General features: G+C 40.6%; 1 long non-coding RNA gene across 4 annotated transcripts in view; it reads left to right on the top strand.

Annotated features, from left to right (window-relative positions):
- Positions 1–1,159: 1,159 nt before the first annotated feature.
- Positions 1,160–27,108, top strand: part of LOC120401957 — a 76,683-nt gene continuing 50,734 nt past the window's right edge. For 2 of the 4 annotated variants that reach the window (XR_005596869.1, XR_005596871.1), the window contains exons 1-3: positions 1,160–1,293; positions 3,971–4,130; positions 5,350–5,458. This is a non-coding gene — a long non-coding RNA (uncharacterized LOC120401957). Of the gene's footprint in view, positions 1,294–3,970; positions 4,238–5,349; positions 5,459–27,108 lie in introns of all 4 variants that reach the window. The other 2 variants (XR_005596868.1, XR_005596870.1) reach the window with 1 other exon arrangement.

The raw sequence follows: 27,108 nt of genomic DNA, 5'->3' as shown, positions 1-27,108 counted from the left end.
TTTGTTAACCTTCACCACAAAAATTGATCTGTGGGAATTTCTCGCAGTGTAACATACTGTATCCAATTCCATAGTTATTACTGTAAACCTATTAGTGCCACCTGGGTTTGCATATCCGCAGTGCTGTCCAAGGGAAGACAGATTAGCTCTGTCACATGTTATGCCAGAGGGAGAGCCTCAGGAGGAGTCTGCCCTCAGGGAGAGAAAAAGGCTCAGACCTTTAATGAGAATACAGTGCTTTATAATAGCATTTGGTGGCCTAGAGATTTTCTGTCAAGTCATTTCAAATTAAATTGGCAGCCTTGCAGTGTTCAACCTATATGAGTTTTTGTGCTGTGTATATATTTAATGTTAACCCAATTCTCACATAAGATCAGCAGAACGTATAGAGGCACTGTTTGCACCACTTTCTTTTTTTTTTCTTTTTAAACCACTGAAAAATGCTGTTTATAGGGTGACTCTAAAATTTTACTTGGAGCTGAATCTTTCCAGGTGAAAATTCAGACTTTGTAATTTCTTTGCAAATATAATCATCAGTGTCTTATACTGTTTAAAATCATTACTTGTGCAAACATAAGTGGGCCACATTTGTATTTACATCAGTGTAACTCCATCAACTTAGAGGATTGATTATGGACAGACACTCTCATAAATCAGAGCAGAATTTGGCCCATAGAATTGTATTTATTTCAGATGCTCTTTTGGAGGTTTTGCTTTTATTTTAAAAAGTCACGCAGGATGACTTAGTCTTTCTTGTGTTTGGGAATTAAAAAAAGAACAGCAGAGTGATTAGTGTTTGAAAATAGTTTATTTTCACTGAGCAGAAACTCATTCCATAACGTGTATCAGTACTCATGATTTTTTAGGGTCCAGTTCTGCAAACACTTACACATGAGTAACCTCACTCCCCTGGGCACTGGCAGCCCCATTAAACTAAAAAGTTCTACTCATGTGAGTAAAGTTACATCTGTAAGTGTTTACCGGAGCAGGTGCACAATGACTATAAACAGAATGGAACAGCATGGGGTGTAAAATAGTTCCTGTTGGCTGCTGTTAGAACCAGCAAATATGTTCTCAGGTCAAATTTGAAGCAATCTAGATTATGCATGGTCTGTGCATCTCTTTTTCTTCGGGACCAAGTGTCAAATCCTGCAATGCACTGTGAATCCCTTGATGTGCTGGGTGCCTGCAAGAAAAGTGCAGCAGCTTCCGGGACTGGGCCCTAACTGATACAAGCTAGTGCTGGTCTGGAGCTGGATGCCAAGCTGAACGGTGGAGCAGCCATCCCATGAGGTTGGTAGAAAGGGAGCTCTAACTCGCTGACCAATGGAGAAGAGTGAAAAACTGGGCAGAGCCTTTTATTGAGGCTGGCATCTTATACTGATGTCTCTGCGTTTTTGTATACTACCAGTGGGAAGGTAGACTATGTTTTGGGGGTACTTGGAGAGATCTAAGCGTACAGTTAGCTCTTTTACAAATAATATTAATTTAAGGACCAGTATTTGTTTTTAGTTAATAGGTACACAGGAAAAGCCATCTAAAACAAGCTCTTCGGTGTTTTTTTTTCTGTGTAGAACAAGCAGTGAAAGAGGCCCATCATTCCCTTTTCTGTTTAATATAACCTTTAGTTTGGGGCACATTCTGCCTGTAGATATTTTATACATTTAAACAAAGAAAAGATTTGATTTATTTCTTAATATTCCCGGCCCTGTGTCTTCTATTATATAACTGAGGGGAAAGTAAATTCTGATGGGCGATAAGCTTCCCAATGTGGTCACCATTCGTATATGTTACTTTAAAAAAAGAGAGCTGAACACTGCTCACCTATTTCATGTCTATGGTTCCACGGGCTTCAGTGGGAATTTTGTATGAGTAAAGCCAGCACAGTTTGACCTTGCATCATGTAGGCCCAGTTCTGCCCTCAGCTAAGTGTGTATAACTGTCCTAACTTTACTGAGGGCTACATTCCTAGATATGAGGGAAGAATTTAGCTCAGTTTTCTTAGTTGATTTAAATATTAAACCAAATTCACCCCCATTGTAATTCCGTTGACCTCAGTGAAGTGACACAAGGGATGGATTTGGCCCAATATGCTTTTCGATGTGTCATTCCACTTTGTGTACGTGTGCAGTACGGTCTTGGGAGGTAATAAACAAAATAAGCATTGTATAAACCTCCATTGAAATATTATCCTATTTTTTTCGGGTAGAGAAGGAGAAAATACAAAATGCACTTTCAGTAATGCTAAGTTAGTAATAGTGCTGAGACCCTGCCTTTAACTCACATAGGGCCTTCTGCTGGTGGAGTTAATAGCAAAACTCCCACGACACTGGGGAGCAGAATTTGTCCTATCATTGTAACTGTTTTTTTCCCTCACAATGTTTGTGACTGACCTGCGGTAAATGTGACAATTCCTTCAATGTCTGTAATAATATTACCTGTAGTGGTGACCTTGAGACATTTTGTGTGTGTGTGTGTATATATTATAAGATATTTACTTATTCAAACTTTAGAGCCAAATTCTCCAGTCTACATGCAGGGTGGGTGCACAATGTAAAGTCTTGAATGGGAAAAGGGGGAGGATATTGGGATGGGAGAAATACTGGGCATTCTCCTTAAGCAAACCTTCAAAGGTGTTTGGGTCCTGTTATGATGCTGGCTGAGGTGTTTTTTTTCTTTGGGGGGGGCAGGGGGGCATGAGTCCTGCATTACTAATATGATTTCATGGGGAAGGATTGGTGGCATAGTGGGATAATGTGCTAATCTTTCATATCTTAAGCCCTGGATTCAAATACTATCTCAGGCCTTGCTGACACATGTGAGTAATTTTACGCACTATAAGCAACACTGTGTTCAATGGAACTCATGCCTGATTCTCCACTGCTTTGCAGCTTATATCATCCTACACAACTATGCAAGGTGGGTCTAAAGCAGGGATCTTTGGCATGCGGCTTGTGAGGGTAAGCCCCCTGGCAGGCCGGGCCAGTTTGTTTACCTGCTGCATCCACAGGTTTGGCCGATCGCGGCTCCCACTGGCTGCGGTTCGCCGCTCCAGGCCAATGGGGGCTGCGGGAAGCGGCGCAGGATGAGGGATGTGCTGGCGTTGCTCTGTGACGTTACAAATACCACATGGATTGCATGGGTTGCAATGAAACTTGTGGCATTTGTGAAACTCTGATTTCTTTAGTTAACTAAGAGGATTTCACAAGATGAAACATAATTTTAAATTTTATCTCTCTGATAAATGGTTTGGTTAATAAGGACATTCAGTACACAAATTGGGCCTTAGCTTAATGCTCATTTTTGCGTTGCTATTTGCCTTTAAAACTTGTGATAGTCTTTAAAGTGTTGTACTAGTGTTTCAAGAGGAATGTAATTTTACAGAGTGACTAGTCTGGGAATAGAATGAAATGGAACATCTGTCCTTCTGAACTGCCTTACTGTTGGAATTACTTGGCTGTAGCAAATACAGATGAAAAATGAAGATAAAAATACAAATGAAAAAAATAGATATGACTTGTTAATCTTTTCTCTAAAGCATGAAGTAGACTTATAAAATTAAATATATTTATAATATTTCCTGTTATTTCATACTATTATTTCCTCCCACATAACAACTACTTTTTTTAAAGGCATAAACATCATAAGTTAAAGTCTGATGCATTTTCTGAACATAAAGATGTGCTTTATTTTTTTTTAAACTGCCTTAATGAAAATAGATCGGACTTTCAGTTTCCCTGTAGCAGGTGTTTATTGTACCTGTCACACTTAGATCTACATCTATTGATTATATTGTCAGTATGCCCACCAGCCACTATTACTATTATTATTTTGTTCTGTGTTTACATTTTATAAAACATAAGCAATCATGAAGACTTTGATGATAAAGTATACTTTGACTAGTAGAGGTTTTTAAAAAAAATGTAGCCAGTAATCTATTTTCATGGTGTTCTCTAAACCCTATTATCAGGGCTGCAGATTCCTACACATGACCAGCCTTCAGTAGGTGAACAAAAATGGCATCTAAATCCCAAGTGACACTCTTAAGCACTTGGCAGCAGAAGGGCTCTTCTGAGGAAGATTAACTTAATGGAAGCATTTGGGTAACATCTGCATGACTCTTCATCCTGGTAAGGCCAACTCACACTGCAACAACACGTGATGGAGGATTTCTCTGATTATCACTTAAGAACAAAACTGGCTGAAGTTTCTTTTCAAGTACTGACCAGGGTGTCAGGTGTGTGTGAATATATATATATAATTTATAAACAGAAACAGTGGTAAGGGTAGATCTGTCTAGACTTGTGATAGTACATAAAAATAATTGGATTATTTGTCTAATAAAAAGTAAAGGGGTGAGGGGAAAGATTTTTTTTTTGGATGTTTATTTTAAAGACTTTATTTACCACAAAATGTGCTGTCTTTTTCAACAGAGCCTGGCCCAGGGCAACTGGGGGTTTGTTAACATAGTGGATTGATGCACTAGCCCTTCAACTCAGTTGACCTGTGTTCAAATCTGTTTTGTGTCACAAGTTAAAAGAGTTTATTGCTCCTACTCTAACCCTGGTGGGTGCTTTTCCCACCTCGTAAAACCACTACACAGTTTGGCATAAGTGCTATTTTCTGTTGTGAAAAGGCCCAGGACTAGAGCAGCAGGGCAGTGGCAGGTCATGACTAAAGAACGTCTGTAGAGCAGAATGGGGAACAAGGTATGATGACTAATCACTCTACAGGGCTGATCCTGCATTGTTTATGCACAGGGAACTTCGATTTGAAGTCAGTGGGAATTTTGGGTGTCCAAGTAATGCAGCTTTGGGGCCTATGCCTAACTTTGGCAGCTGCTATCCATCTCATTTTCAATATTGCTAATCTGGTTGGATTAGGGAGAGGCAAATTATTGCAGTCTTGCGATTGGACTCACCTCAGGGTGGGGAAAAGCCTCATTCTATTCAAATGGAGTTGACTTGGAGAGAAAGTTGCCGCATTCCAAGAAAAAGGCCTTGGAAATTGAATTTGAAACTTTGCATGATCCCATGCAAACCTACCATTTCATATAATTGCACAGAAAAGCAAAACTTGAGGGGCATACAATTGCCTGAAATGAACATTTTAGTGCAAAAATTCTAGAAAAATGTTCTCCAGTTTTGCACAAATGGAAGCAACACAAAATACTTCTACATGGCTGCATCATCAGATGAACATTCAGGATTGAAATTTAAGTACAGGTCATTTCTGATTTTTAATTGTTGCAGTTAAGGGATCTGTTTTATTTAAATTTCAAATACTAGTATTTCCAAACCAGCATAGATATGATGATTATTAATAATTACCACTACTTTACTTCCACAGAGTACTTTTTGTCACAGAGTATCCAAAAGGGGGAGAATTATATAGGAATCGCTTCCTTCTCCAAATTTGGGTAGTATCAGTGACGGAACACAGCAGCTAGGGTCTTTAGGTAAGTTGTTTTCTGCATGTTTTGAAATGTTGCCCATGATCCCTTTTTTTAAATTTAAAATTTTTTTCTTGTGTGGTAGGGAAAGGAAGTTTAACTTCTACTTCAAGTAGTGTCCTTATGGATGTTGCACCTGAGTTTTTCCAGAGATTTTCAGCAGAAGTGCCTGTTTGAGCTGCATATGTGATATAGCTATCCTCATACCCTGTGCTGAGGGTATACAGAGCTGCAAGGGATGATCCGCCTTCAGTTCCTTTCAACCTCCTAGGCCCAAGATGGTGCATCCAGAAGCACCTACTTGCACATCTACTTGTCTCGCTGTTTTTCTTTAGTTTGTTTAACTTATTTTCTCTTAGTGATGTAGCTTTCAATAATTTTTAGAGTTAGTTTAGTTGTTTTGGGGTTTTTTCCTCCCTCTCTTTGAGACTTTAGCTTTAGCCTCAACTCCCACTGAAGTTCCCACCTACTCCAGGGGGTACTGCTCAGGAGTCACCTCAAGCAGAGATCCAGGAGGTTCTGTTGAATAGTAGAAAAGAATCAGTTAGAAACACTTACCTTCAGAAATGGAAAAGATTCTACCCATCGACACCTATTTCCTGCTGACTCTTCCCTCCTGGCAATCCTAGAATACCTCCACTAAAGTTGAGCTCCATTAAAGTTCACCCGGCAGCTATCACGATATTCTGTTTCCCCAGTGGAAGGCTTCTCAGTGTTTGTTCAACCTTGCAACTTCTAGATTCGTCAAAGGTTTATCGAACCTGTGCCCACGTGTCACAGAGCCCACCCCAACCTAGGACTAAAACTGATCTCTCATTTCTCTGAGGAAACCACTCTTTGAACTGCTCTCAACCTGTGTGCTTTTAAACCTAGCCATGAAAACCACTTTTTTGGTGGCTATTAGCTCTGCTTGAAGAGTTGGTGAATTAGGGCCTCTGATGGCTGTCCCCCACCCCCACTGTCTTCGTTAAGGAAAAGATATCCCTTCAATCACTCCCACCATTCTTATATAAGGTCACCTTAGACTTTCAGACCATCTACCAGTTTTTCCACTCTAAATCTCACTGATCTAGGTAGGATGCCACCCTTCACACCGTGGACATTAGGAGAGTGTTGGACTTTTATTTGGACAGGACTAGACCTTTTCTGGTTTCTCCTCAGCTGTTTGTATTGTGGACAGAGCTAAAGGTCTGCCACTCTCTACCCAAAGACTTTCCAAATGGCTTTCTGGATGCATCCTCTCCTGCCATGAAACTGCTAAAGTGCCATGCGCACCTAGGGTCATAGCTCATTCTACCAGATCAGTCCATTGCCCTACTGAAAGATGCTCCTATAGTAGAAAACTGAAAAGCTGCTACCTGGGCTTTGGTTCACACCTTCTCAAGTACACACCACTAGGGCAAATGCTGCCTTCTAGGTCTGCAGTTCTGCAAACAGTTCTAGACCAGGGTCTGAAGCTCCCACCTCCTTCAGGGCATGATGATAGCTAGGAGGCATGTGTGGACCGACTGGGCATTGTTCCTGAAAATCTCAGATCGAAGGTGAATGGGGAACATGCACACAAGTAGAGCACCCATAGGGACACACATATCAAATAACTCCAGTTATCATCCAAAGTAAGTCATCTGTCTTTTTCATTGGTAGTTGCATGTGACCCATTATGTTGCCACTTTAGCAGAGGTGGGATTAGCGGGCAAAGGTTGGTCTTGCTTAAAAGTTTCATGTTCTTTTTCTGGACATGTATGTGTGGTATCTTATGGATTTTCTTTGTTTGACTCTGGAAATTTCTCCTGCTAATGACCTTGTTTATTGTGATACCAAATTAAAATGCTTCTAGGTAGGATAGGGCTATTTGGAACCATTACAAAGCAATTGACTTGGCCAAGACAAAGTACTGCAGTGAATTTGAGAGACATGAATGTGTGAGATAAGAATGGGTGAGCAGCCCCCTTTGAGCTCTGCTTTTATGTAGCTTGTTTTCCTATTGAACCACTGTAGTCTAAGAAAACAGATCCTGTCACTCATTTTATATCATACTAAAAGCATATTTGGTGAACTTTACTAAGCTTCTAGCACCTACTAGCTAACCTAATTTATTGACTGGGTAGAAAGAAAAGCAAATACCACGGCTTGGTTGGAGTTCACTTGGAAACATGAGAACATCAGCAGAAAGTTTCCATCTGAGAATTAAGATTGGGGGGGGGGGCGGGAAATGGAAGACTCAGTAATATTTCTTATGAAGCTATCAACTTAAGTCCTACATCAGGCATAGCCAGCTGTTCTGAACTCCTGTGGAAAAAGGCTTAAAATCTCTACAGACTTTACAGGCAATTCTGCAAATTAAATGTAATAATTTATAAGCACAAACACCAGCGGTCTAGCAAAGTGCCTAGTATCTTGACATGCTTCTCAGTCAAGCATAGACATTTTCTTTTTTGTAAAGGGCTGGATTCCAGCTACATAAACTAAACAGCATTAACCGTAAAAACAACAACAACACACAGAAGCTGTCAAAAGATATCTTAGAAACTGTTGTGTATTTCTGTTTCTGACAGTATATGCTCTGTGGGTCAGGTCTTCAGCTGATGCAAACCCATGCAGCTCCAAAGTCAATTGAGCAATGCTGATTTACATCAGTGGAGGCCTCTGTTAGAGTGTGTGTGTCTGCAGTACATGGCTGTTTCACATATAGGTGATCCTGTAGTGGTGTGCCAAAAAAATATTCTCTTTCCATGGAGTGCTGTCAAAGCTCTTCTTTTGTACTTTGAATCATCAGGGCTCTAACTTTTAGGTTTTCAAATGTTTAAAAGATGTCATAAATATTTCTTATATTCTATTAAATGCAGTCTGCTTAGATTATCTAGCCCCGCTTGACTACAGCACTCCTGGGGATAATGATAATATTGATTTACCTACATACAGTATGTAGTATATCAGTGTTATCAGGCATGACTTTATTTTAACAGAAACTTTACAGTACAAATCTAATCTGACAGTTTTATGTGATCTCTGGCACTGGATGTTGAAAATAGGTTACAGCTTGTATAGTTATGGTTTTATTCAACACAGGCATGTGTCTTTTTGAAAGCATTTGAGGGTTAAACTTTTCTCATGGTTTTGCTTTTGCCCATGAATGGCCATTTGAATGAGTGAAATCACAGGAAAGGAATTGCAATGTTTTAAGAAAGCCATTGCCTGTGCTTTGATGAGCTTGTTTTTGGGGAGCATACTTAGAGGCTCAGTGAGTTATATTCTCTCACTGCATGGGCCCTGCTGTGAGTGTAGGAGAAGAGTGCAGTGTACCTAGTCCGCTTCCCACCCCAGCAGACATGTCCTGACTGCTGGGGAAAATACAGGGAAACCCTGCTGCCCCCCAGTTATTCAGACCTCTGCTGACATTCCGCTCTGGGAAGTGCAGGGTTCTCCTTGCCACAACCATCTGACTTTGTGTAGAGATGGAGCCACAGAGGCCCCAGTTTCATGGTGTGCTTTGGGGGGCTAGCTTGCTTTAATCTGACTCTGTCTTCAGTTTCCAGAGCTCCCCACTTCTTGAAGGCGGGAATCCATGACCCATTCTTTCTCAGTTACTCACAGTGAAAAACACCATGAGTAGCCAACGCAGGCTCCAGCTGGTGGATTAGCATGAATCATAAAAGATTTGTGGGTTGGGGGAAGGATGATACAATGATGAAGGCTGTTCCTCCATCCATGCTCTGGCCTACCCGTTCTGCACAGTGCAGCTCAAGCTCCATGGAGGCTTCATGGAGAGGATTCCACAGGATCAGGTAGTTGCTCTCCTTTTGCTGCACCATCTGAGCCAGGATCTGCTAGATCTCGGTTCCTTCTGCTTGCTGGAGCAGGCTCTACAATAGGGTCCATTGGCAGGTAGTATAGACCCCTAATTTAGGTTTTGTTAAAGGTTTCACAAACCCTAATGCTAGCAGAAATATTCCCCTCAAGTTCTAAAGACTTTAATGTGAACAGTATTTGGGTGGATTGAACATTCCCCAGCAAATCTGTCTAGAAGCCAATGTAGGCATTGAACCAGAAAAGCAAGCATCAACTTGCACCTCTTTTCTTCCTTCTTCACTAGTCTGTTGCACAAGACCCAGAAGGTGAACTGGATATAAACTAGAGTGATCACCCTTTTCATATTGTGTGGATGAATGGAAAAGAAATGGTAAACAAACAGCAGATGAACATGAGAAGTTTGGTCTTGCGGCTCAGGCACTGGATGAGGACTCAATAAGTTTAGGTTCAGTTCTCAACCCTGCCTGTGTGATTGTGTGTAAGTCAATTTCTCTCTCTGCCTTGGCTCCCCATCTGTAAAATAATTCTCTTCTATTCTTTGCCTGTCTTTCCCCCTTCGATTGTAAACTCTTCAAGGTAAAGAGACTCTCTCTTACTATTTGTTTGTACAATGGGATCCTGATCCTCTGTGGGGACTCTGTGCTTTACTGTGATACAATGTAACACCAACAGCCCCAGTTGCTGGTAGGCAGGATTGAACCTGGTGCCTCTGGAGCTTAGTGCATGAACCACAAGCCAACTGGCTGTTAGCTAAGGCTATAGAGCAAACTCAATCTCTCTTTCTGCCACTCTATGGGACAAGGGGTAAAGAGTCCTGTGGCACTTTATAGACTAACATAAGTATTGGAGCATAAGCTTTCGTGGGTGAATACCCACTTCGTCAGACGCATGTGGTGGGACAGAACACCACACCCAGGAGGTGGGTGGGTTATACATATAAATAATAAATGGTTAAAATTAAGCTACATTTTTAAACCTCTTAAAGTTTCAGTAGTCTTTGGAGTTAGCAGCAACACAGATTAGGAACTGGATTGTTTTTAAATGGTGATTTTAAATGTATCTGTTTCCTTTTAAGGCCTAAGATTGCACCTCCAACGTGGGTTTGAGTTATGAGGCACATGTACGTGTGCATACATCCACTATACTGCTGCTCTTCCCCCCCAAGTCTGGTGAGCACTCTGGAAATTTACAAGAATCATATATCCTTGGAAGTACTCTTGCATATTCTAAACCTTTCCACTGGCTCATATGATTTCAACCTGCAGAGTGGAGGAATGACATTACATGCATATGCATGTTTATATGCAAATTCCCAGCACATCCATGAACTAAAAACAAGCTCAGTACTCAGAGTTTATTAGTGCATCACCTAGTTCAACACATTGTGCTGCTGATAGAAAAAAATTGCAATTAATGTGATCTAAAACAGGGTATAATCATACTTACCTATTTCATAGCACTATTGTAGGCCTAATTAACTAAAGTTCACAAAAGCATTTTGAGATTCTCTGATGAAGGGCACTATAGAAATATAAAGTGTTTCAGCAAAACCTTGCTAATTTGCACCGTTGACTGGGAGACCCAATTATGGATGAATTAATTTTGCAAATTAGTAAATAAATATACACAGTACAGCAAGGATGGTGCATCATACATTGCAATTTGTTAGCATATTTTGACAACTGTACTTAAGTTTCAATTTATGATGTGCCTTGATGTTCTAGTAATTGTTCAGTAACATATGTTTTTGTAAAAACAATGAAATCTTATTGGTATAAGCTGCACTGCAGCACTTGTCTATTGAGGGCTAGACACATAGCTGGTGTAAGTAGTTGGAGCTCCATGGGCGTCTGATCCTATATTTTTGTGACGAGAGAGACCGACATTTTTTTCTATATTGCTGGAGCCCTGCAAATCTGCGGATATCCGCAGATCATTTTTGCAGATCGTGGATCAGATGCGGATACAAATTTCGCAAAGTGTGGAGGTTAGTGAGGCCCTATTGTACTATATGGCTACTCCTGCTGTTTTCGTTACTGTTTTTATTGTTTTTTTGTATCTACTGTTTTTATTGTTCTTTGCCTTGTTATTGCTGAAGTCATGTCTTATTTGTGACACAGCATTTTGGGTTTGGAAGTACTCTCAGCCTTCTTTCTGGCTCATAAAGAAGAAAGCAAAGATCATGGTGGGTAGGCAGGAGATATGTCCATGTGAATAAGTTGAGTACTTTCTATGCTGATATAGCTCCTAAATATCAAAATGTTTTCTGTACATTTGTCACACTGTTTCCTTGTACTCCTCCGTCTGTCTGTGTCCATCTGCCATCTCTTGTCTTATACTTAGATTGTAAGCTGTTTGGGAGAGAGACTGGCTTTTTTTTCTGGGTTTGTATAACACCTTGCACATTGGTTTCTGATCCATGGCTGGCGCTCCTAGGCACTATGATAATACAAATAACAATCATGTACAAATTTCAACCCTTTTAAATGTGTAATGAGTTTGCTGCTGAGTAAAAAAATATACAGTGAATGTGAAGTGCCTTCTGCAAATTACATAAGGGCCTGCAGGATCTGAAATTCTCATTCTGTGTCATGCCACCACTTCATTTTCCTTCTGGCTCTGCTCTACAGCATGTACTAGACTGGGGATAAGGTGCTTTTTTTTTGCCCAGCCTGAAAGTCAGTGTTTATTTCACCCCGGTCACCAGCAACCATGGTGAACTGTGTTTTCAGGTCTCTTAGTTTTCTAGGCAAACCACCAATTATTTCTTGCATGTTTGCCAAAGCCAATATTTTTTTGCTGATTTCCGTGCCATTGGTGGCAAAGATGTTTTCACACCGATACTGACTTGCCTGCCATCAGTGCTTAGGAGGTAGCCTCTGTTTGTATGTGGCATGCAGGAACTGGGTGATTTCCTATTACAGGACTGTGTTCTTGCTGAAGCTTCTTGTAAGTGTAACCCACACATAAGCAGGCCTGGCATGCTTCATGTCATTTGGCTTGCCCTGTCACACATTGACCTATGCCAGTTTCCTTTTGCGAAGGAAGCCTCAACCCCTTCCTCTATTAACCAAGTCCCACACTGTTATCTTATTCCTCCTTCCACCCACCTTAGCGTCAGATAATAGCTTCCTTCTCTCTGAGGTACACACCAGTGGCTGCTCCAAAAGTTGCTAAATCCAGGTCCAGCTATCTTGAAGAAAGCAAAACTTGTCCACAAACAATAAAAACGTCAAGCAGACTATAAGCACGGCTAGACTAAACATTGCAAAACATATGGCTAGGTAGGCCCTTAACTGAGTTACACACAGTCTGTCCCTGTCAATGTGTCTCTCTCTTTTCCCCACCAACAGACTGTCTAGCAGACTGTTTTAGGTGGCTCAAAGGCTCCTAGCTTCCTCCAGAAGACAGACAAGGTTAATGGATTTTAAGGCCAGATCATCAAGAGATAAAAGGGGAATACGTCTGTCAGTCTACATTCATGCCTGGGGAGTGTTGATGAGAGTTTAGACCCACACAGAGAGTTGGGTGGTTTGAAGTAGGACCCACTTGTGGGAATATTTGGGCTCAGTATAGTATTAAACCCAGATAACAACCAGGTGTAACTGGTTCACCTACCTCTACTTTTGATGCCCCAAGAAGACTGATGCCACAAATACCTTTCTCCCATGTTGGTACCATTGCGATATGCGGTGGGGGTGTGGGAAGGGAAACAGTCTGCATCTTGTTTTAATGCAGTGTGAGGAAAATCTATTTCAGTGCCTGAGGAAGGAACTGGTTGCAGGTGTTCACTAAAGATGTGTTCCTCTTTGCCACTGGTCTCCTGAAGGGGAATTCAACAAAAAGGACGTGAGTGTGGAACATAATCCTTTACTTCCTCAAAACTGTATAAATGTAGCATAAAAGCTGAGCATTTGTACACTGAGTAATTCCTAAGTTCTTATCTTCAGTGCTGTGAATCATTCCTTCCATCTGTAAATTTAAACACCAGCTAAGGAATTGACCCCTTATCATAGATCTTCTTCAGCTGGTTTACTGAATTTTCAAGGAGGCACAAAATCTATGCAGCACGGATGCAAAAGCTTTCCACAGCACCTAGAGACCATAAGGGGAGGGTGGAATAGTTCCAAAAAAAAAAGTGGTTTGCAAATAACTATGGGGCATTTGCTCCATTTTTTTATTTTGGGGTCATGCCATTAGCAGGTGGTGAGTTTTTCATACCATCACTAGTGTATTTGAGGAAATGTTTGTGATGCCCCAAAATTTTGCAAGTTTTAGCACAAATAATGAGTCTGCGTCCAGGCTGAATTATCATTACACTTAGTCTTTTATCACTTTTCATTATTCACTATTCACCATTTGTTAGTATCCTATTTTAAAAGTTTCTGTCATCTGGTCAGGGAGCAAAACCAATGCTATGCATATAACAGACAGCACACTGATAATCATCAAAGACAGTTTCATTGTGTATAGTTCATGAGCATCTCACAGGCTATGATTTGTTCACATAAATCCTTATCTAGCAAAGCGCTTAGTACATGCACAACTATAATAATGTAGGTAATCCATTTAAAAATAAATATTTGTATTGCTTGTTTAAAAGTTGCACATATAAGTAGTCCCATTGAAGTCATATAGAGTATTCACATATTTAGTTATGCAGGTGCTTAAAAACTTGCTGAATTTGTGGCCTAAATTTGCAGTATGATTCTTATCAATTCATTCAGTCGGCTCTAGTCTAGAGTATATGCAGTTATTGCTACATTTGCTCTGTGTGTGTACGTATACACACACAGTAAGGGAATGTGATTATGTAACTCAAATCTAAATGGAGAGTGACATTTATTAGTAACAGTAAATATTCAAGGAAAAGGGGAGGCAGGGAGAGGAATCCATATGAAAAAAAAAGCGTGCTTGTATCCAGAGCATTGAAAACATTGCTCAAGGACAGTTTATCCTTGTGGAAAATATGACCCCCTGTAGAGCTGCTGGGTCTGTTTGCAAATCATTTCAGAATAGAGTCCTTGCATTTGCCATTGTAGTTTGTTTTGGCTCTTGGTGTCCAAACTACATTCCTAGTAAATGGCATGAAGTGCTTATTCCATTATTTCTATTGTTATGTTTCTCAATAGAATGTGATTATCTTGAGCTAGTGTCATGCTCTAGTACATTAGCACTAAAACGCACGGATGCTCTTGTAAAGAGAGTGGAGGGAATCTGACATTGAACTGGTACTTTGTACATTGCATCTACAGATTCCAAAGTCAGGAGTTGCGTTGAGCTTAAAATGAAGAAAGAATATTTGCATTTTTACAATCTGGCTTACAGTTGTGAAACCATGACCTGCGCCAGTTCACATATTTCAAGCAAAGTCTATCCAAGGGCCTTGATTTGCTTCAGCAGCCCTAATTGAAATTTGGATGAGAGGTGGTTTAATCTGCTTCAAATTTATATTTTGCATGGCTACAACTGTCACACAATAAGCCAGCCTTAGCTACTCTGTGTGCTGTGCTGCTTTCTTCAGGTCCCATTTCATAATTCTATTACGTGCCTTTTTGTCCATAGAAATAAAAGAATCAGGGAACTGAAATTGAATTAGACCCAAACATGCTTGAGTTTCCTGTTTTTTCTTGTATTAAAATACTTTTTCAATTGAGACCCAACATTCAGTAGTGTCCTGACCACAGCCACAAGGACAAGCAGGCTTATCGTAAGGCACTCTGGAAGAGGCAGATATGGTACCGGACGTGGCATTCTGTCACACTGTGCACGTTGGCCATTGTGAGGATGATGAAGAAAACACTTGATCATGTCACTCTATTCAGATTTTAACTTCCTTTGCTCTTCTGATGGGTTAGAAATAGGGCTGTCGATTTAATCGCAGTCAGCTCACATGATTAACTCAAAAAATTAATCACAATTAAAAAAAATTTGCGATTATTCACAGTTTTAATTGCACTGTTAAACAAGAGAATACCAAATAAAATTTATTAAATATTTTGGATGTTTTTCTACATTTTCATATATATCTTGTATTCTGTGTTGTAATTGAAATCAAAGTGTATATTTTGATTACAAATATTTTCACTATAAAAATGATAAACAGAAGAAATAGTATTTTTCAATTCACCTCATACAAGTACTGTAGTGCAATCTCTTTGTCCTGAAAGTGCAACTTACAAATGTAGAATTTTTTTTGTTACATAACTGCACTCAGAAACAAAACAATGTAAAACTTCAGAGCCTACAAGTCCACTCAGTCCTACTTCTTGTTCAGCCAATTGCTAAGTTTGTTTACATTTACAGGAGATAATGCTATCCTCTTCTTATTTACAATGTCACCAGAAAGTGAGAACAGGCATTTGCATGGCACTTGTGCAAGATATTTACGTTCCAGATATGCTAAACATTCATATGCCCCTTCATGCTTCAGTCACCATTCCAGAGGACATGCTTCCTTGCTGATGACGCTCTTTTAAAAAAAATAATGCTTTAATTAAATTTCTGACAGAACTCCTTGGGGGAGAATTGTATGTCCCCTGCTCTGTTTTACCTGCGTTCTGCCATATATTTCATGTTATGACAGCCTCAGATGATGACCCAGCACACGTTGTTTGTTTTAAGAACAATTTCACTGCAGATTTGACAAAACGCAAAGAAGGTACCGGTGTGAGATTTGTGAAGATAGCTACAGCACTTGACCCAAGATTTAAGAATCTGATATGCCTTCCAAAATCTGAGAGGGACAAGGTAGGGAGCATGCTTTCAGAAGTCTTAAAAGAGCGACACTCCAGTGCAGAAACTACAGAACCTGAACCACCAAAAAAGAAAATCAACCTTCTGCTGGTGGCATCTGACTCAAATGATGATGATAAACATGCATTAGTCTGCACTGCTTTGGATGAATTTTGAGCAGAACTCATCATCAGCATGGATGCATGTCCCTTGGAATGGTGGTTGAAACATGAAGGGACATATGAATCTTTAGCACATCTGGCACGTAAATATCTTGCGACTCTGGCTACAACAGTGTGATGAGAACACTTGTTCTCACTTTCAAGTGACATTGTAATCAAGAAATGGGCAGCATTATCTCCTGCCAATGTAAACAAACTAGTTTGTCTTAGCTATTGGCTGAACAAGAAGTAGGACTGAGTGGACTTGCAAGCGCAAAATTTTACATTGTTCTATTTTTGAATGCAGTTTTTTTGTACATCTATACTTGTAAGTTCAACTTTCATGATAAAGAGATTGTACTACAGTACTTGTATTAGGTGAATTGAAAAATACTATTTCTTTTATCTTTTTACAGTGCAAACACCTGTAATAAAAATAAATATGAAGTGAGCACTATATACTTGGTATTCTGTGTTGTAATTGAAATCAATATATTTGAAAATGTAGAAAACATCCAAAATCCTTAAATAAATGATATTCTATTATTGTTTAACAGTGTGATTGTGATTAATTTTTTTAATCGCTTGACAGCCCTAGTTAGAGACAAATATTTTTTTGTTCCTATACAGTGGCACTGAAGGTAACACTGAGTGTAAGAGTACAAGAGGAAGTTTTGGATCCTCTTATGCCATTCAGGTGCCATTTTGACACTTCTGAAACTCAGCATTTTGATTTCTCAGGATCGATTCACAAAGCAGTGGTGGGTGCTCTCCTTATAAACTAGAGGTTAGGAGACTCTTGGGTTCAAGTCCCTATGCCAGACAGAGATTTGAACCTTGATCTCCCAGAAGAATGACCTAACCACCAGACTATTGGCTATTCCAGACATAGGCTCTCTCAAGCTTTCCTGTTGTAGCTGTTCTACTTAGTATAAATAATTAAACACTCATTGGAGCAGGGTTTGGAATTCTGGTGTCCCCTTCCCCCAACCCCCATCTGAGTGCCATTCATTCTCATTCTCTGGCACCATTAATATGTGGACGAGCTTTAATGGGAGACCCTGAGAGTGCCTCCTCCCTGAATACCCTACGCACTGGTGGTTAGGGCACTCATGTGGGATATGAGAGACCTAGGTTTAAATCCCTGTGCCACGGTAGAGTTATAAACCTGGATCTCCCATGTCTCATGTGAGTTCCCTAATCACTGGGCTATAGAATGTTAGAGGGAGGGGCACATGTCCTCTTCCTCAGTTTTGTGAATAGCACCAAAGTCCCTTTGTGTCCCTTCATTTTCGCTTTTACTACAAACAAACAAACAAGCAGGAACCTGGCTCCTGACCCCCATGGCACTGAACACACATTTTCTGTGACAGTTTTCATGATAGCTTCTGAAATACCCAGAAAATTGATCCTAGTACTTAAACATTGAATAGACTGGCTAGATTATTGAATCCATCTCCCTGTAAGAGTAGGGTGCTGTTCCCCAATAAAGGATGTGCTGGATAGTCTCCTGTTAGTTTTGTCTCAAGTGTCACTGTTTGGGGAGTAAGGTACCACTCAATGTGAGAGGGGCAGAGTCTGGCCTGCAATGACCTATATTGCTGCTGATCCAACCACAAAGCTCCTATTAATTTAACTGGGAAGGCCTTGGTTATTCATAGATTCCAAAGCCAGAAGGGACCACTGTGATCATCTAGTGTGACCTCCTGAATAATAGAACTTCTACCAAAATAATTCCTAGAGCATATCTTTTTAGAAAAATATCCAATCTTGATTTGAAAATGGTCAGTGATGGAGACTCCACCATGATCCTTGGTAAATTGTTCCAATGGTTAATTGTTCTCACTCTCAAAAATGCACACCTTATTTCCAGTCTAAATCCGTCCAGCCATTGGAGTGTGTTATTCATTTCTCTGCTAGACAGAAGAGCTCATTATTAATTATTTGGTCCCCATGTAGATATTTATAGACTGTTCAAATCATCCATTAACCTTCTCTTTATTAAGCAAAATAAACTGAGCTCTTTGATATCACTATAAGGCATGTTTTTTAGTCATTCTTGTGTCTCTTCTCTTAACCCTCTCTAATTTGTCAACATTCTTCTTGAATTGCGGGCACCAGAACTGGACATAGTATTCCAGCAGAAGTCATGCCGGTGCCAAAGTCAGAGGTAAAATAACTTCTCTGCTTCTATTCAACATTCCCCTGTTTTATGCATCTGATCACATTAGCTCTTTTGCCACAGCATCATAGTGGAAGTTCATGTTCAGCTGACTATCTTCCGTGACTCCCAAACTTTTTTCAGAGTCACTGCTTCCCAGGATCAAGGCACCCATCCTGTAAATATGGCCTACATTCTTTGTTTCTAGATGTATACTGTCACATTGTCTGGAATGGCTCGTGGTACTCAGGGCACACTGTCAAGAAGCAGGGCACAGACCTCAAACTGGTTGTGTGTTCTATAATTAGATGTCACCAACTCAGTAACAAGTGTGAACTTTTAAAGCACTATAAAAGTCTTACTGTGGAGTCAGACAGGAACCTTAGGCATTCCAGTCCATCTTGCCTCCCAGCCAAGCTGAACTTAGTGATAGATGGTTGCTTTACACCAAAAATCAGAACAATATTCAGGTTACTTTCAGTTCCAAAGGACCAGCCACTTACCCCAGGTCAATTTGCACCTTAGATCTCGCACCAAAGATGATGCTTGTAGCCAGTCCTATAGTAAACTCTCTAAGGATTTATTAACTAAGAAAAGAAATGAGTTATTACAAGGTTAAAGCAGGCAAACATATATGCACAAATGAGTCACAGTTTATGGTTTTACAAGGTCAGAGAGTTGTAGTAATCTGTCAGCTCTGAATGTCTTTTAGTGCTAACCCAGGTTGACCCTGAGGATCTCGGCTTCTGTTTCATAGCTCTGACACCGTGCGAGTCCAAACGACAAAAGAGATGAAAAATTTTCTTGTCTGCTATTTTTATTTCTTTCTTCCAGAATTCAAGCTTATGGGATGAGCCCTTTTGCATGGAACCTCTTCATGAGTGTAAGCAGCAATTAACAAAGTCTTTGTGTTGCAGTGCCCCACAAATGGCCCATTTAGTTTTGATAACTTTCTTGATGGGCTGGAGAAAATCCCTCCTGACTGGGTTCAGAGTTTCAGAGCAAAAACGTATAATTTCTTTATCACATGATAGAAGGTAAAATTTAAGTTAGATTAATGCATGTGACAACTTCATAAAGTCTAAACACGAATCACATTGGATATTGGATTTATAACCTCTTAATCATACTAACACACTAGTGAGCTGGATTGGTTTCCAGCAGTGAATTTCTCAGTGTTCGACTGAGGCCTAAAGCCTTGGGAAGAACTGGCACCTGGTCTGCCGTGTGACATATAAATTTACATTCAGATATATTATAATGCAAGTTGTTTACTTGTGCCCAGTTTACCAAGTGATCCAGATTGCTCTGAGTCCGTGATATGCACTCTTCATTATTTATCACATCCCCAATTTTTGTATCATCTGCAAACCTTATCAGTGATGATTTTGTTTTCTTCCATGTCGTTGATTAAAAACATTTAATAGCATAGGGCCAAGAACTGATCCCTGTGGGATCCCACACACTTGCTTGATGCTGATTTAACATTTACAATTACCATTTGAGACCTATCAGTTAGCCAGTTTTTAATCCACTTAATGTGTGGCATGTTAATTTTATGTTGTTCTAGTTTTTTAATCAAAATGTCTTATGGTACCAAGTCAAATGCCTTACGTCAACACTATTACCTTTATCAATCAAATTTGTAATCTCATCAAAAATTATATTAATTTAGTTTGACAGGATCTGTTTCCCATAAACCCATGTTGATTTGCATTAATTACACTACTATCAGTCAATCTCTATTAACCGAATCTGTGTCAGCCACTCCATTATCTTGCCTGGGATTGATGTCAGGCTGACAGGCCTATTTTTATGTGGGTCTTCCCATTTACCCATTTTTAAAAATTGGCACAAGATTCATTTTATTTTAGTCTGCTGGAATTTCCCCAGCACTCCAAGACTTATTGAAAATTAACTTTAATAGTTCAGCAATGGAATGTGGCTGCAAATTTTCTCTGTGAATAAGGACTCCATGTCTGTTCTTCAGTTCCTTGCTGAACAATGGAAGTGATATACTTTTACCAAATATAAGGAGGAGGGGTGTGTGCGTGCGCGCACAAGTTGAGGGTTATTCAGCTTTAGGTTCAAACCCATCTTTAGTAGTAATAAAAAAAACAAAACAGTGATACTTTAAATTGTAGTAGTTCTGTCGATAGTCACAAACTATTTAGTAGGATGTAGATGGACCTTTAGTTAATGATCCGCCCAGCACTGAAACAAAGATAATTGACATTATGCATTAACTCAGAGTTATACAGCTTACATGCACAACATTGTTTGGAGCAACTCACATTCTTTGTGGGGCTATATATAATATATAATATTTTAAGCTTTGGTCCTTTGTTAAAGCTCTGAGAGCCCCTTTTTAGCATCAAATTTTGGTCTATTGCACAATAAGATAACACTTTATTACACAAATGGAAAGAATATAATTACTATATTGAATAATCATTTTCTGAAGGCTCTGAATGTAACCTTTAATTAATATTTCTTCTGTGGCCAGGTTTAGAAGCTTAAATAAGGCCTAATAATACTGCTGTCCTCCTGTTTTGTTAGATATTTAGTTATGAGTCTGCTTGCTTGTTTGCAATTATATTGAAAATATTTTAATTTTAGAAATAAACTTCTAACAAAATGAGGATCATGACTGTTCTACTCTTCAGACTACACATCTACACTGTATTTTTATGCTCTGTGTCTCTCTAGTTACTGTTAACTTTTGACATCTGGTATCATTTTTTCCTTTAAAAACCTCAGGATCATGGTTTTGCTTTTAAGGCTAGTGTGCTGATTTGACTTATTTGTTAGGAGAGGCTTTTCTATATGTATTGTTCTTCCCTTTCTGTCAACTATCCCTCCACCTATTCATCCCTCCTACTTAAGGCCTCTTTGACACTGTTGTAATGACTTCCCTTGGGAGATGTACAATTGGATTTGTAAGTTCCCTCACAGCTCTTGCTTCTTAATGTCTGCTCCTGAGTCAGCACTGTATGCATGGCTAGCTGGAATAGAATGAAAATCTGAATAACTCCCTGTTGGTTTCCCCCTCCCCCCCCACCTCTGTGTAGGGAAAATCATATAACTTGCCACAAAGAAGAAAAACGTCTACAAAAACTGTCCAGAATGCCAACCTTATCTGTAGATGTATACTGTGTTTCTGTGAGTGCTCTGGTCTTTCTGTATTTCTTTGCAATGGCTAATCATTTTTGTTAGTAGTACATTTATGAAGATACTTTTGCACCATCTGAACTAGACTAGACTAAAACACATGATGCTTGTTTGCATCCTGTAATGGTGATCCTCACAGGCACCGACTTTCCAAAGTGCCGGGGGGTGCTCAACTCCTGGCTCTGCCGCAGGCCCCACCCCACTCCACACTGCCTGTTCCAGCCCCTGCTCCACCCCCCCCACCCCCGAGCATGCTGTGTTCTCTCTTCTCCCCTCTCCCAGCCTCCTGCATGCCGCAAAACAGCTGATTGAAGTGGGCAGGAGGCGTGGGGAGAGAGAGGGAATGCACTGATCGGTGGGGCCCACTGGCAGGCAGGAGCCGCTGGGGGTAGGGGTAGGTGCTGATGGGAGGCACCCACTCAGCACCCACCATTTTTTCCTCATGGGTGCTCCAGCCCTGAGCACCCATGGAATCTGCACCTATGGTGATCCTGATTAGCAGAATTTGCTTTGCTACATGCCATATTTAGTCATATGTTATGATGTGACAGGTTTGTGCTTTTCTGTATCTGAATACTGGTGGAGCAGTAAGCCTCAGAGCAAAATTAGCCCCGTCCAAATTTATCTCTGATTACAAGTTACTCCAGGGATGAATTTTTGGCCTGTGTTCTAAGAAAAGAAACATTATGCTGGGGAATCTCTGGATTCCACATTTCCTTCTGGAGTTCTGAAACAAAGTACTTGTAAACAGTTCATGAGAGTTAATGCTTCTTCTGCTTCAACCAGGCATGTTGTCATTTGGATACGGGTCTGAACTAAAAGAGGGCTTCCATCCTTTTGCCATGTGTTGGTGAATCACATTCTGTTGTGTACTATAGCATGAGGTGATGCAATCTTTCTGAAGCTGTAAACAATTATTTTCTTTTGGTCTGCATGCCCTTATTAATCCAGGTAGCAATTACACAATCTGAATATTTGGCAACTGATGAGTCATCTTTGTGGAGAAAGTGTATGCAATCCTGGCTCTGACCTGATTCCCTTTCTTATTTGACTGAATTTAGCAAACAGTGTCCAATACCAGTGGGGAACTAAAGCATTCCCAGGTACCTCTCAACTAAACTACAGGAGTGAAAAATAATCATCCATTTTGCTTTGGTATTTCTTTCATCTGAAGCTGGCTACTTCCCACGTGGGTGCAGCTCCTGGCAATATGCCCTGAAATGTAGGTGGTGTTCTCAGAACAGGAGTGAAGAGCTGCCAGATGTGCTATATGTCACTTACACTGAGAACTTTTGTCCTTTTAAAAATCTCCAAATGATTCATTTCACTTGGTGACCGTAAATGTTGTTGTGTTATTCTGATGTAATCGTATGACAACCAACAGCAATGACCGTATGATGTAATATTGCTTCTGTGTTCAAGGAAGGTGACATTTAACTTGCTCAATAGTACTTTGCAGCTGCAGAGAAGGCACAAACAATTGTGGGGGTGGGGAAATGAAAGCAAGTTTGCATTACAAGAATGCCCAGCATGCAATATATCCTGAATTCTAGCAGTTGTTGCATAGAGGAATTCTGTGTCTTAGCAATAGCTATCCCTGTGTCAAGATTTTTGGACCAGGTTTAGCAACCCTCTCTCAGCAGCCAGGGAATGATGAAGTCAGAGAGCAGAACTCCTCTCCCTAAAGGCTCAGGTGGCCATTTTTTCTATTGAATTGGGCCTTAAATGATCAACAGGTAAAAGGGAGAGAAAACATGGCTGCTGACGGGATGGGATAGAAAACTAGGAGGGGAAGCTTCACCTTCACATAGGAGGGAGGAATGAATGGAGTTCCACCTCTGCCATACAGTTTTGAAGCATCACAAAACAGCACAAGGGATTCTAGTGTCATAAGAAAAAAACAGTGGCAGAATTTTGGTTCACAGGAAGAAAAAGTTTAAATCAAAGCACAACAATTCCCCCCCCACCCCCATCTTCTCAAGAAATAAAGGTGTCAGCAGGCTTGTTCATGCCAGTTTTTTAAATCAATAGCATTCTGATCACTATCAATACAAGCTGAAAGCATATGCTTCTTTTTTTTTTTACTGTAAATTCTCATAGCTCCTTTCCTCCTTCTGCACCAGGCTGTGGGTCAGTGATATCAATACCAGAGATCTCTCTCATGCCACACCTAAACTAAATTGTCAACAGACGGTGTTGCAGCAGATTCATACATCATTCCAGGAACTGTAATATCTGTTGGGAAATGCAAAAACACCAGGTGCATAGCTGCTGGTTAGAGTTTCCATTACTTTACCTGGGGCCTTTTTGTAATGTGCAACTATTTACATCACACATTGAAATCAAAAGTAGGTGGAAGGTTCTTTCCAAACCACATTGACCGAAGGAATGTGTGTGTCAGGTAGCTGTACACTGATATGTGCACACTTTCTATAAAGTGTTACCTTATTAAGGAAATCTTGATGGTGCAGGTGTGTATACTAGTCGACTCATTCAGACATTGAGAGAATAGAATGAGCCCTCTGATCTGACATGTACAAACAATATTTTATCCATTTGCCTCTTCCAACATTTGCAATTCATCTGCCCTTGTTCATCTATTATCCAGAATTACACTGTTTTTGATGGGAAACAAACAAATAATCTGTGAAGACAAATCTTCAGCCATCTTATTTCAGACTGTGAGTATGTCAGCCTGCATGAGCTAAATAGAGCTGGGCCAGCTCAGTACTTGAATAGGAGACCAGGGAGGTGCTGCGGGAATGGGGAGATGTTGCTTCACTAGGCAATGTGCTTTCTTATCTGTCTAATTAGGTACATATATGGCCCCTACTCCCATATTATCTCAGCTTTTCCTTACATGCCAATGTCCCAGCATAGTGTGTCGATTGGCTGACATTATTGCCTGAAGTTTTTCTATACTAATTTTACTCTTGGTAATATTTATTCAGTAAAGCTCAGCTCACATACAGCATCTGATTTTCAATGCAATTCTGACTTTAAATAGTAATTATTACAAAAGGGAGTCCCCAGGCTTTTGAAAGACTAGAGTTTATAAATATTTATATTTTGTATTGTTGTTTAATGACAATTACCAAAGCACAGCAGGGATTTATTTTCAGTTCTTTAAATTCCAAAGTTATTCTTGTGCTGTGTGACATGGGATTGAACCACATGGGACTGAAGCCAGCCCGACTCCATACCTAGCTGTGTTCCATATTTATTCATTCTTTAGAGGATCCTGGATTGGGATTTTGAACATATCTTTTCTCTAAATATTTAGTACTTCTGGCATACTATCTCAGTGTAACTTACCTTAACTCCAATAAGAGTTATGATCACTGGAGAATGTACCTGAAAATACTAATTTGGCTTTGAAACATTATTGGAAATCTTATGGAATATTACTTAGATTGCAAGCTCTTTGGGGCAGCCACTTTCTCTGTGTTATGCCTAGGAAATGGAACTGGAGACATGGAACTACTGCAGTAAAAAAAAAGTTAATAATGCATGCGGGTGGGGAGACCAGTAACACTTTTCTAAACGTTTAATATTAGAGAAAGATGTTTGATTGACAGCACTGGAAACAGAATCCTCAGTTTGTCTTCAGAACAGGTACAGAATAATAGGTGAGCACAATGCAGTCTTTCCCACAGTGCATTGCCAAATGCCTCAATACTGAAATAGAGGGGAATGCCTCTTGCTGTCTGAGGGTTCTGTAGTTCAGTTTTCATTCCAGTTGACTCTCTGGTCTCTTTGCTGAGACTGGCAGCAGGGGGTGGGTATCTGTTACAGTGGTGGTATTGTGTTGGTATCTGTCAAATAGGAGCTAGACATCCTCCACCAACTCATTTCACATACTGTTGGGCCACTGACTTGTCAGCAGCGGGCGATTTTAGTCCTTAACAATCTGGGCCTAATTTGAGCTGCTGACCTGGAATTGAAACATGTTTTGGATCATTACTAATCCCCTGAGCCACTGAAGAGTTTGCTATTTAACATGTAGGATAAAGAGAAACTTGCAAAACATTCCAGTATTATATTTCCTACACCCAAAGCTGTTGACTCAGAAACACTGAAGCTAATAATGAGCAGGGCGAAATCAGTGAAAGTGCTGTAGCAACGCGTTGTCTTTCTGTTAGAGATTTAGAAGCTATTTCCCCTGACATGGTCAGTGAAGACAGAGGGCTGGTTTCTGGCTGCTCCTTCTTAGGTGTGCAATGGGCACAACCCCTGCCCCTCTGCCTTATTAACTTGTGCATGAAGTGACCAGAATTGGAGCAAGAAATGGAAAAGACCTATTACGTCACAGAGTCTATCCTCCTATCTAGTCAGCCTAAATTGCCTTATACTGAATTTCCTCCTATAATTCATCCTATTTACACCTTCAGGTAACACACTAAATGAGTTCTCCCTTCTCCCCTCCCGACCCCCATTGTGTGTAACACTCTTCAAATGTCCCGACTATCATGTTTCCCCACCTTGTTGTCCTTTAGCCAAGCTAAACATATTTAGCTCTTTTTTTTAACCCCCAGCTCTTTGTGGTCCTTGAGCACAGGGTGCAGTTGAGAGTCACATTGGCAGTGCTTCTAGACACCCCAAAGGGAGTGTGGCCATAACTCAGCCCCTATTCACACCTCTTAGGTAGGGTGGCCATATTTTCCCACAGGGAAAACGGAACATTGCATGGGGTCAGCCTGAGCCTCCCCTCTCTCCCCCACATACAGCATCAGCCTGAAGCCCTCCCCTGCCCCCCATGCATGGGACTGGCTCAAGGCCCTCCTGCCACCCGCTCACACGGGGCTGGCCCGAGGCCCCCCTCAATTCCTCACATGTGGGACTGGAACAAGACCTCCTGCTGCTGGCAAAAGACCCCATGCCACCTGCCTGCACGGGGCTGGCCTGTCCTGAGCCGCTGTCCTGAGCCCTTCCTCCTGCATAGGCTGGCGTTGCCGCTGCCCCCTCCCACACATTCCTCTGCGCCCCACTAGGGGTCGCACCAAACTTTTTTGGCAAAACTCTGTGTTTGTCCACTTTGCTCTTGCCATCTGAGGGTCAGTTGACAAGAGCAAATGGGACAAATGCACAGTTTGCCAAAAAAAGTTGGGATGGCCAGGACAGGGCTTAAAAAAGGGACTGTCTCAACCAAAATGTGACGTAAGGTCACCCTACTTCAGGAAGTGGAGGCCTCTGTTTCTATTCCCCCAGGACCCCTGGAGGCATTCCACCTGCGTCTGACCTATGCAGTCAAAATGCCTGTGACAGCTCCCACTGTTGGATTGCATCATCGCACGCACCCTTAAGGTGGCTGCAGCTTTAAAACCTGTCTAACTGATCTTAGGTTTATAGAGTGGCTATTGCTGTGTTATCTAATCCCAGATTGCTTTTACATCCAGAATTGCAATTTGCACAGTGCAGTGGCCTGTAACAATTTGGGATGTTGATGCCACGTTACTTAACTTAACACAGGTACCATAACCTTTTAAGCTTTGAAACAAACTGTGGCTTTCAGTGTACTTCACTGTAGATGGAATTGAACTATGTCTATGTGTGCTACAGGATGGCTCTATTGTACAAATATGAGGGTAGGATACATGTAAGAACCTTTCACATGGTTC

Source organism: Mauremys reevesii, linkage group 3, assembly GCF_016161935.1.
Source record: "Mauremys reevesii isolate NIE-2019 linkage group 3, ASM1616193v1, whole genome shotgun sequence".
Classification (NCBI taxonomy): Eukaryota; Metazoa; Chordata; order Testudines; family Geoemydidae; genus Mauremys; species Mauremys reevesii.
This window is presented reverse-complemented; position numbering and strand designations above follow the sequence as displayed.